The sequence below is a fragment of the Chlorocebus sabaeus genome, chromosome 12 (genome assembly GCF_047675955.1).
Source record: "Chlorocebus sabaeus isolate Y175 chromosome 12, mChlSab1.0.hap1, whole genome shotgun sequence".
Classification (NCBI taxonomy): Eukaryota; Metazoa; Chordata; class Mammalia; order Primates; family Cercopithecidae; genus Chlorocebus; species Chlorocebus sabaeus.
This window is the reverse complement of record NC_132915.1, coordinates 93,228,553-93,238,537: the sequence shown is the minus strand read 5'-3', so window position 1 is coordinate 93,238,537 and position 9,985 is coordinate 93,228,553.

The window sequence follows — 9,985 nt, the reverse complement described above, 5'->3', positions numbered from 1 at the left end:
TACCCCTTTGCCAATTCCACAAGAACAGCCTTAGCGAAAGGCTTCTTGAAGGGAAAGATGTAACTCTGTGAGATGAATTAACAGAGCACAGAGCAGTTTCTGGGAAAGCTTCATTCCAGTTTTGAACGGAAGATATTTCCTTTTTCACCATAGCCCTCTATGGGCTTCCAAATATCCCTTTGCCAATTCCACAAGAACAGCCTTAGCGAAAGGCTTATTGAAGGGAAAGAAGTAACTCTGTGAGATGAATTAGCAGAACACAGAGAAGTTTCTAATAAAGCTTCTTTCCAGTTTTGAACGGAAGATATTTCCTTTTTCACCATAGCCGTCTATGGGCTTCCAAATATCCCTTTGCCAATTCCACAAGAACAGCCTTAGCGAAAGGCTTCTTGAAGGGAAAGATGTAACTCTGTGAAATGAATTAACAGAACACAGAGCAGTTCTTCAGAAAGCTTCTTTCCAGTTTTGAACGGAAGATATTTCCTTTTTCACCATAGCCCTCTAAGGGCGTCCAAATATCCCTTTGCCAATTCCAGAAGAACAGCGTTAGCGAAAGGCTTTTTGAAGGGAAAAATGTAACTCTGTGAGATGAATTAACAGAACACAGAGCAGGTCTTCAGAAAGCTTCTTTACAGTTTTGAACGGAAGATATTTCCTTTTTCACCATAGCCCTCTATGGGCATCCAAATATCCCTTTGCCAATTCCACAGGAACAGCCTTCGCGAAAGGCTTCTTGAAGGGAAAGATGTAACACTGTGAGATGAATTAACAGAACACAGAGCAGTTTCTCAGAAAGCTTCTTTCCAGTTTTGAACGGAAGATATTTCCTTTTTCACCGTAGCCCTTTATGGGCGTCCAAATATCCCTTTGCCAATTCCAGAAGTACAGCCTTAGCGAAAGGCTTTTTCAAGGGAAAGATTTTACTCTGTGAGATGAATTAACAGAACACAGAGCAATTTCTCAGAAAGCTTCTTTCCAGTATTGAACGGAAGATATTTGCTTTTTCATTAGCGAAAGGCTTCTTGAAGGGAAAGATGTAACTCTGTGAGATGAATTAACAGAACACAGAGCAGTTTCTGAGAAAGCTTCTTTCCAGTTTTGAACGGAAGATATTTCCTTTTTTACCGTAGCCCTTTATGGGCGTCCAAATATCCCTTTTCCAATTCCAGAACAGCCTTAGCGAAAGGCTTCTTCAAGGGAAAGATGTAACTCTGTGAGATGAATTAACAGAACGCAGAGCCGTTTCTCAGAAAGCTTCTTTCCAGTTTTGAACGGAAGATATTTCCTTTTTCACCATAGCCCTCTATGGGCTTCCAAATATCCCTTAGCCAATTCCACAAGAACAGGCTTAGCGAAAGGCTTCTTGAAGGGAAAGATGTAACTCTGTGAGATGAATTAACAGAACACAGAGCAGTTTTTCAGAAAGGTTCTTTCCAGTTTTGAACGGAAGATATTTCCTTTTTCACCATAGCCCTCTAGGGTCTTCCAAATATCCCTTTGCCAATTCCACAAGAATAGCCTTAGCGAAAGGCTTCTTGAAGGGAAAGATGTAACTCTGTGAGATGAATTAACAGAAGACAGAGCAGTTTCTCATAAAGCTTCTTTCCAGTTTTAAACGGAAGATATTTCCTTTTTCATCATAGCCCTCTATGGGTTTCCAAATATCCCTTTGCCAATTCCACAAGAATAGCCTTAGCGAAAGGCTTCTTGAAGGGAAAGATGAAACTCTGTGAAATGAATTAACAGAACACAGAGCAGTTTCTCAGAAAGCTTTTTTCCAGTTTTGAACGGAAGATATTTCCTTTTTCACCATAGCCCTCTAAGGGCTTCCAAATATCCCTTTGCCAATTCCACAAGAACAGCCTTAGCGAAAGGCTTCTTGAAGGGAAAGATGTAACTCTGTGAGAGGAATTAACAGAACACAGAGCATTTTCTCAGAAAGGTTCTTTCCAGATTTGAACGGAAGATTTTTCCTTTTTCACCGTAGCCCTTTATGGGCGTCCAAATATCCCTTTGCAATTCCAGAAGAACAGCCTTAGCGAAAGGCTTCTTGAAGGGAAAGATGTAACTCTGTGAGATGAATTAACAGAACGCAGAGCCGTTTCTCTGAAAGCTTCTTTCCAGTTTTGAACGGAAGATATTTCCTTTTTCACCATAGCCCTCTATGGGCTTGCAAATATCCCTTCGCCAATTCCACAAGAACAGCCTTAGCGAAAGGCTTCTTGAAGGGAAAGATGTAACTCTGTGAGATGAATTAACAGAACACAGAGCAGTATCTCAGAAAGCTTCTTTCCATTTTTGAACGGAAGATATTTCCTTTTTCACCATAGCCCTCTATGGTCTTCCAAATACCCCTTTGCCAATTCCACAAGAACAGCCTTAGCGAAAGGCTTCTTGAAGGGAAAGATGTAACTCTGTGAGATGAATTAACAGAGCACAGAGCAGTTTCTGGGAAAGCTTCATTCCAGTTTTGAACGGAAGATATTTCCTTTTTCACCATAGCCCTCTATGGGCTTCCAAATATCCCTTTGCCAATTCCACAAGAACAGCCTTAGCGAAAGGCTTATTGAAGGGAAAGAAGTAACTCTGTGAGATGAATTAGCAGAACACAGAGAAGTTTCTAATAAAGCTTCTTTCCAGTTTTGAACGGAAGATATTTCCTTTTTCACCATAGCCGTCTATGGGCTTCCAAATATCCCTTTGCCAATTCCACAAGAACAGCCTTAGCGAAAGGCTTCTTGAAGGGAAAGATGTAACTCTGTGAAATGAATTAACAGAACACAGAGCAGTTCTTCAGAAAGCTTCTTTCCAGTTTTGAACGGAAGATATTTCCTTTTTCACCATAGCCCTCTAAGGGCGTCCAAATATCCCTTTGCCAATTCCAGAAGAACAGCGTTAGCGAAAGGCTTTTTGAAGGGAAAAATGTAACTCTGTGAGATGAATTAACAGAACACAGAGCAGGTCTTCAGAAAGCTTCTTTACAGTTTTGAACGGAAGATATTTCCTTTTTCACCATAGCCCTCTATGGGCATCCAAATATCCCTTTGCCAATTCCACAGGAACAGCCTTCGCGAAAGGCTTCTTGAAGGGAAAGATGTAACACTGTGAGATGAATTAACAGAACACAGAGCAGTTTCTCAGAAAGCTTCTTTCCAGTTTTGAACGGAAGATATTTCCTTTTTCACCGTAGCCCTTTATGGGCGTCCAAATATCCCTTTGCCAATTCCAGAAGTACAGCCTTAGCGAAAGGCTTTTTCAAGGGAAAGATTTTACTCTGTGAGATGAATTAACAGAACACAGAGCAATTTCTCAGAAAGCTTCTTTCCAGTATTGAACGGAAGATATTTGCTTTTTCATTAGCGAAAGGCTTCTTGAAGGGAAAGATGTAACTCTGTGAGATGAATTAACAGAACACAGAGCAGTTTCTGAGAAAGCTTCTTTCCAGTTTTGAACGGAAGATATTTCCTTTTTTACCGTAGCCCTTTATGGGCGTCCAAATATCCCTTTTCCAATTCCAGAACAGCCTTAGCGAAAGGCTTCTTCAAGGGAAAGATGTAACTCTGTGAGATGAATTAACAGAACGCAGAGCCGTTTCTCAGAAAGCTTCTTTCCAGTTTTGAACGGAAGATATTTCCTTTTTCACCATAGCCCTCTATGGGCTTCCAAATATACCTTAGCCAATTCCACAAGAACAGGCTTAGCGAAAGGCTTCTTGAAGGGAAAGATGTAACTCTGTGAGATGAATTAACAGAACACAGAGCAGTTTTTCAGAAAGGTTCTTTCCAGTTTTGAACGGAAGATATTTCCTTTTTCACCATAGCCCTCTAGGGTCTTCCAAATATCCCTTTGCCAATTCCACAAGAATAGCCTTAGCGAAAGGCTTCTTGAAGGGAAAGATGTAACTCTGTGAGATGAATTAACAGAACACAGAGCAGTTTCTCAGAAAGCTTCTTTCCATGTTTTGAACGGAAGATATTTCCTTTTTCACCATAGCCCTCTATGGGCTTCCAAATTTCCCTTAGCCAATTCCACAAAAACAGCCTTAGCAAAAGGCTTCTTGAAGGGAAAGATGTAACACTGTGAATTGAATTAACAGAACACAGAGCAGTTTCTCATAAAGCTTCTTTCCAGTTTTGAACGGAAGATATTTCCTTTTTCACCATAGCCCTCTATGGGCTTCCAAATATCCCTTAGCCTATTCCACAAGAACAGCGTTAGCGAAAGGCTTTTCGAACTGAAAGGTGTAACATTGTGAGATGAATTAACAGAACGCAGAGCAGTTTCTCAGAAAGCTTCTTTCCAGTATGGAATGGAAGATATTTCCCTTTTCACCGTAGACCTCTATGGGCTTCCAAATATACTTTTGCCAATTCCACAAGAACAGCCTTAGCGAAAGGCTTCTTCAAGGGAAAGATGTTACTCTGTGATATGAATTAACAGAACGCAGAGGCGTTTCTCAGAAAGCTTCTTTTCAGTTTTGAACGGAAGATATTTCCTTTTTCACCATAGCCCTCTATGGGCATCCAAATATCCCTTTGCCATTTCCACAAAAACAGCCTTAGCAAAAGGCTTCTTGAAGGGAAAGATGTAACACTGTGAATTGAATTAACAGAACACAGAGCAGTTTCTCATAAAGCTTCTTTCCAGTTTTGAACGGAAGATATTTCCTTTTTCACCATAGCCCTCTATGGGCTTCCAAATATCCCTTAGCCTATTCCACAAGAACAGCGTTAGCGAAAGGCTTTTCGAACTGAAAGGTGTAACATTGTGAGATGAATTAACAGAACACAGAGCAGTTTCTCAGAAAGCTTCTTTCCAGTATGGAATGGAAGATATTTCCCTTTTCACCGTAGACATCTATGGGCTTCCAAATATACCTTTGCCAATTCCACAAGAACAGCCTTAGCGAAAGGCTTCTTCAAGGGAAAGATGTTACTCTGTGATATGAATTAACAGAACGCAGAGGCGTTTCTCAGAAAGCTTCATTTCAGTTTTGAACAGAAGATATTTCCTTTTTCACCGTAGTCCTCTATGGGCTTCAAAATATCCCTTAGCGAATTCCACAAGAATAGCCTTAGCGAAAGGTCTCTTGAAGGGAAAGATGTAACACTGTGAGATGAATTAACAGAACACACAACAGTTTCTCAGAAAGCTTCTTTCCACTTTTGAACGGAAGATATTTCCTTTTTCACCATAGCCCTCTATGGGCTTCCAAATATCCCCTTGCCTATTCCACAAGAACAGCCTTAGCGAAAGCCTTCTTGAAGGGAAAGATGTAACACTGTGAGATGAATTAACAGAACACAGAGCAGTTTCTCAGAACTTCTTTCCAGTATTGAATGGAAGATATTTGCTTTTTCACCATAGCCCTCTATGGGCTTCCAAATATACCTTTGCCAATTCCACAAGAACAGCCTTAGCGAAAGGCTTCTTGAAGGGAAAGATGTAGCTCTGTTAGATAAATTAACAGAACACAGAGCAGTTCTTCAGAAAGCTTCTTTCCAGTTTTGAACGGAAGATATTTCCTTTTTTACCATAGCCCTATAAGGGCGTCCAAATATCCCTTTACCAATTCCACAAGAACAGCCTTAGCGAAAGGCTTCTTTAAGGGAAAGATGTAACTCTGTGAGATGAATTAACAGAACACAGAGCACTTCTTCAGAAAGCTTCTTTACAATTTTGAACGGAAAATATTTCCTTTTTCACCATAGCCATCTAAGGGCTTCCAAATATCCCTTTGCCAATTCCACAAGAACAGCCTTAGCGAAAGGCTTCTTGAAGGGAAAGATGTAACTCTGTGAGATGAATTAACAGAACACAGAGCCGTTTCTCAGAAAGCTTCTTTCCAGTTTTGAACGGAAGATATTTCCTTTTTCACCATAGCCCTCTATGGGCATCCAAATATCCCTTTGCCAATTCCACAAGAACAGCCTTCGCGAAAGGCTTCTTGAAGGGAAAGATGTAACTCCATCAGATGAATTAACAGAACACAGAGTAGTTTCTCATAAAGCTTCTTTCCACTTTTGAACGGAAGATATTTCCTTTTTCACCATAGCCCTCTATGGGCTTCCAAATATCCCTTTGCCAATTCCACAAGAACAGCCTTACCGAAAGGCTTCTTTAAGGGAAAGATGTAACTCTGTGAGATGAATTAACAGAGCGCAGAGCAGTTTCTCAGAAAGCTTCATTCCAGTTTTGAAAGGAAGATATTTCCTTTTTCACCATAGCCCTCTATGGGCTTCCAAATATCCCTTTACCAATTCCACAAGAACAGCCTTAGCGAAAGGCTTCTTGAAGGGAAAGATGTAACTCTGTGAGATGAATTAACAGAACACAGAGCAGTTTCTCAGAAAGCTTCTTTCCAGTTTTGAACGGAAGATATTTCCTTTTTCACCATAGCCCTCTATGGTCTTCCAAATATCCCTTTGCCAATTCCACAAGAACAGCCTTAGCGAAAGGCTTCTTGAAGGGAAAGATGTAACTCTGTGAGAGGCATTAACAGAACACAGAGCAGTTTCTCAGAAAGCTTCTTTCCAGTTTTGAACGGAAGATATTTCCTATTTCACCATAGCCCTCTTTGGGCTTCCAAATATCCCTTTGCCAATTCCACAAGAACAGCCTTAGGGAAAGGCTTCTTGAAGGGAAAGATGTAACTCTGTGAGATGAATTGACAGAACACAGAGCAGTTTCTCAGAAAGCTTCGTTCCAGTTTTTAACGGAAGTTATTTCCTTTTCCACCTTAGCCCTCTATGGGCTTCCAAATATCCCTTTGCCAATTCCACAAGAACAGCCTTAGCGAAAGGCTTCCTGAAGGGAAAGATGTAACTCTGTGAAATGAATTAACAGAACACAGAGCAGTTTCTCAGAAAGCTTCTTTCCAGTTTTGAACGGAAGATATTTCCTTTTTCACTATAGACCTCTATTTGCTTCCAAATATCCCTTTGCCAATTCCACAAGAACAGCCTTAGCGAAAGGCTTCTTGAAGGGAAAGATGTAACAGTGTGAGATGAATGAACAGAACACAGAGCAGTTTCTCAGAAAGCTTCTTTCCAGTTTTGAGCGGAAGATATTTCCTTTTTCACCCTTGCACTCTATGGGCTTCAAAATATCCCTTTTCCAATTCCACAAGAACAGTGTTAGCGAAAGGCTTCTTGAACGGAAAGATGTAACTCTGTGAGATGAATTAACAGAACACAGAGCAGTGCTTCAGAAAGCTTCTTTCCAGTTTTGAACGGAAGATATTTCCTTTTTCACCATAGCCCTCTATGGGCGTCCAAATATCCCTTTGCCAATCCCACAAGAACAGCCTTAGCGAAAGGCTTCTTGAAGGCAAAGATGTAACTCTGTGAGATGAATTAACAGAACACAGAGCAGTTTCTCAGAAAGCTTCTTTCCAGTTTTCAACGGAAGATATTTCCTTTTTCACCATAGCCCTCTACGGGCTTCCCAATATCCCTTTGCCATTTCCACAAGAACAGAGTTAGCGAAAGGCTACTTGAAGGGAAAGATGTAACTCTGTGAGATGAATTAACAGAACACAGAGCAGTTTATCAGAAAGCTTCTATCCAGTTTTGAACGGATGATATTTCCTTTTTCAACATAGACCTCTATGGGGTTCCAAATATCACTTTGCCCATTCCACAAGAACAGCCTTAGCGAAAGGCTTCTTGAAGGGAAAGATGTAACTCTGTGAGATGAATTAACAGAACAAAGAGCAGTTTCTCAGAAAGCTCCTTTCCAGTTTTGAGCGGAAGATATTTCCTTTTTCACCATAGCACTCTATGGGCTTCAAAATATCCCTTTTCCAATTCCACAAGAACAGTTTTAGCGAAAGGCTTCTTGAACGGAAAGATGTAACTCTGTGAGATGAATTAACAGAACACAGAGCAGTTTCTCAGAAAGCTTCTTTCCAGTTTTGAACGGAAGATATTTCCTTTTTCACCATAGCCCTCTAAGGGCTTCCAAATATCCCTTTGCCCATTCCACAAGAACAGCCTTAGGGTAAGACTTCTTGAAGGGAAAGATGTTATTCTGTGAGATGAATTAGCGGAACACAGAGCAGTTACTCAGAAAGCTTCTTTCCATTATTGAACGGAACATATTCCCTTTTTTACCATACCTCTCTAAGGACTTCCAAATATCCCTTTGCAATTCCACAAGAACAGCCCTAGCGAAAGGCTTCTTGAAGGGAAAGATGTAACTCTGTGAGATGAATTAACAGAACACAGAGCAGTTTCTCAGAAAGCTTCTTTCCAATTTTCAACGGAAGATATTTCCTTTTTCACCATAGCCCTCTAGGGGCTTCCAAATATCCCTTTGCGAATTCCACAAGAAGAGCCTTAGCGAAAGGCTTCTTGAAGGGAAAGATGAAAATCTGTGAAATGAATTAACAGAAAACAGAGCAGTTTCTCAGAAAGCTTTTTTCCAGTTTTGAACGGAAGATATTTCCTTTTTCACCACAGCCCTCTAAGGGCTTCCAAATATCCCTTTGCCAATTCCACAAGAACAGCATTAGCGAAAGGCTCCTTGAAGGGAAAGATGTAACTCTGTGAGAGGAATTAACAGAACACAGAGCAGTTTCTCAGAAAGCTACTTTCCAGTTTTGAACGGAAGATATTTCCTTTTTCACCATAGCCCTCTAGGGGTTCCAAATATCACTTTGCCCATGCCACAAGAAAAGCCTTAGCGAAAGGCTTCTTGAAGGGAAAGATGTAACTCTGTGAGATGAATTAACAGAACAAATAGCAGTTTCTCAGAAAGCTTGTTTCCAGTTTTGAGAGGAAGATATTTCCTTTTTCACCATAGCCCTCTAGGGGTTCCAAATACCACTTTGCCCATGCCACAAGAAAAGCCTTAGCGAAAGGCTTCTTGAAGGGAAAGATGTAACTCTGTGAGATGAATTAACAGAACACAGAGCAGTTTCTCAGAAAGCTTGTTTCCAGTTTTGTGCGGAAGATATTTCCTTTTTCACGAAAGCCCTGTATGGGCTTCCAAATATCCCTTTTCCAATTCCACAAGAACAGTCTTAGCGAAAGGCTTCTTGAAGGGAAAGATGTAACTCTGTGAGATGAATTAACAGAACACAGAGCAGTTTCTCAGAAAGCTTCTTTCCAGTTTTGAAAGGAAGATATTTCCTTTTTCACCATAGCCCTCTAAGGGCTTCCAAATATCCCTTTGCCCATTCCACAAGAACCGCCTTAGCGTAAGACTTCTTGAAGGCAAATATGTTACTCTGTGAGATGAATTAGCAGAACACAGAGCAGTTTCTCAGAAAGCTTCCTTCCATTTTTGAACGGAAGATATTTCCTTTTTTACCATAGCTCTCTAAGGACTTCAAAATATCCCTTTGCCAATTCCACATGAACAGCCTTAGCGAAAGGCTTCTTGAAGGGAGAGATGTAACTCTGTGAGATGAATTAACAGAACGCAGAGCAGTTTCTCAGAAAGCTTCTTTCCAGTTTTGAACGGAAGTTATTTCCTTTTTCACCATAGCTCTCTATGGCCTTCCAAATATCCCTTGCCAATTCCCCAAAAACAGCCTTAGCGAAAGGCTTCTTGAAGGTAAAGATGTAACTCTGTGAAATGAATTAACAGAACACAGAGCAGTTCTTCAGAAAGCTTCTTTCCAGTTTTGAACGGAAGATATTTCCTTTTTCACCATAGCCCTCTAAGGGCGTCCAAATATCCCTTTGCCAATTCCAGAAGAACAGCGTTAGCGAAAGGCTTCTTGAAGGGAAAGATGTAACTCTGTGAGATGAATTAACAGAACACAGAGCAGTTTTTCAGAAAGGTTCTTTCCAGTTTTGAACGGAAGATATTTCCTTTTTCACCATAGCCCTCTAGGGTCTTCCAAATATCCCTTTGCCAATTCCACAAGAATAGCCTTAGCGAAAGGCTTCTTGAAGGGAAAGATGTAACTCTGTGAGATGAATTAACAGAAGACAGAGCAGTTTCTCATAAAGCTTCTTTCCAGTTTTAAACGGAA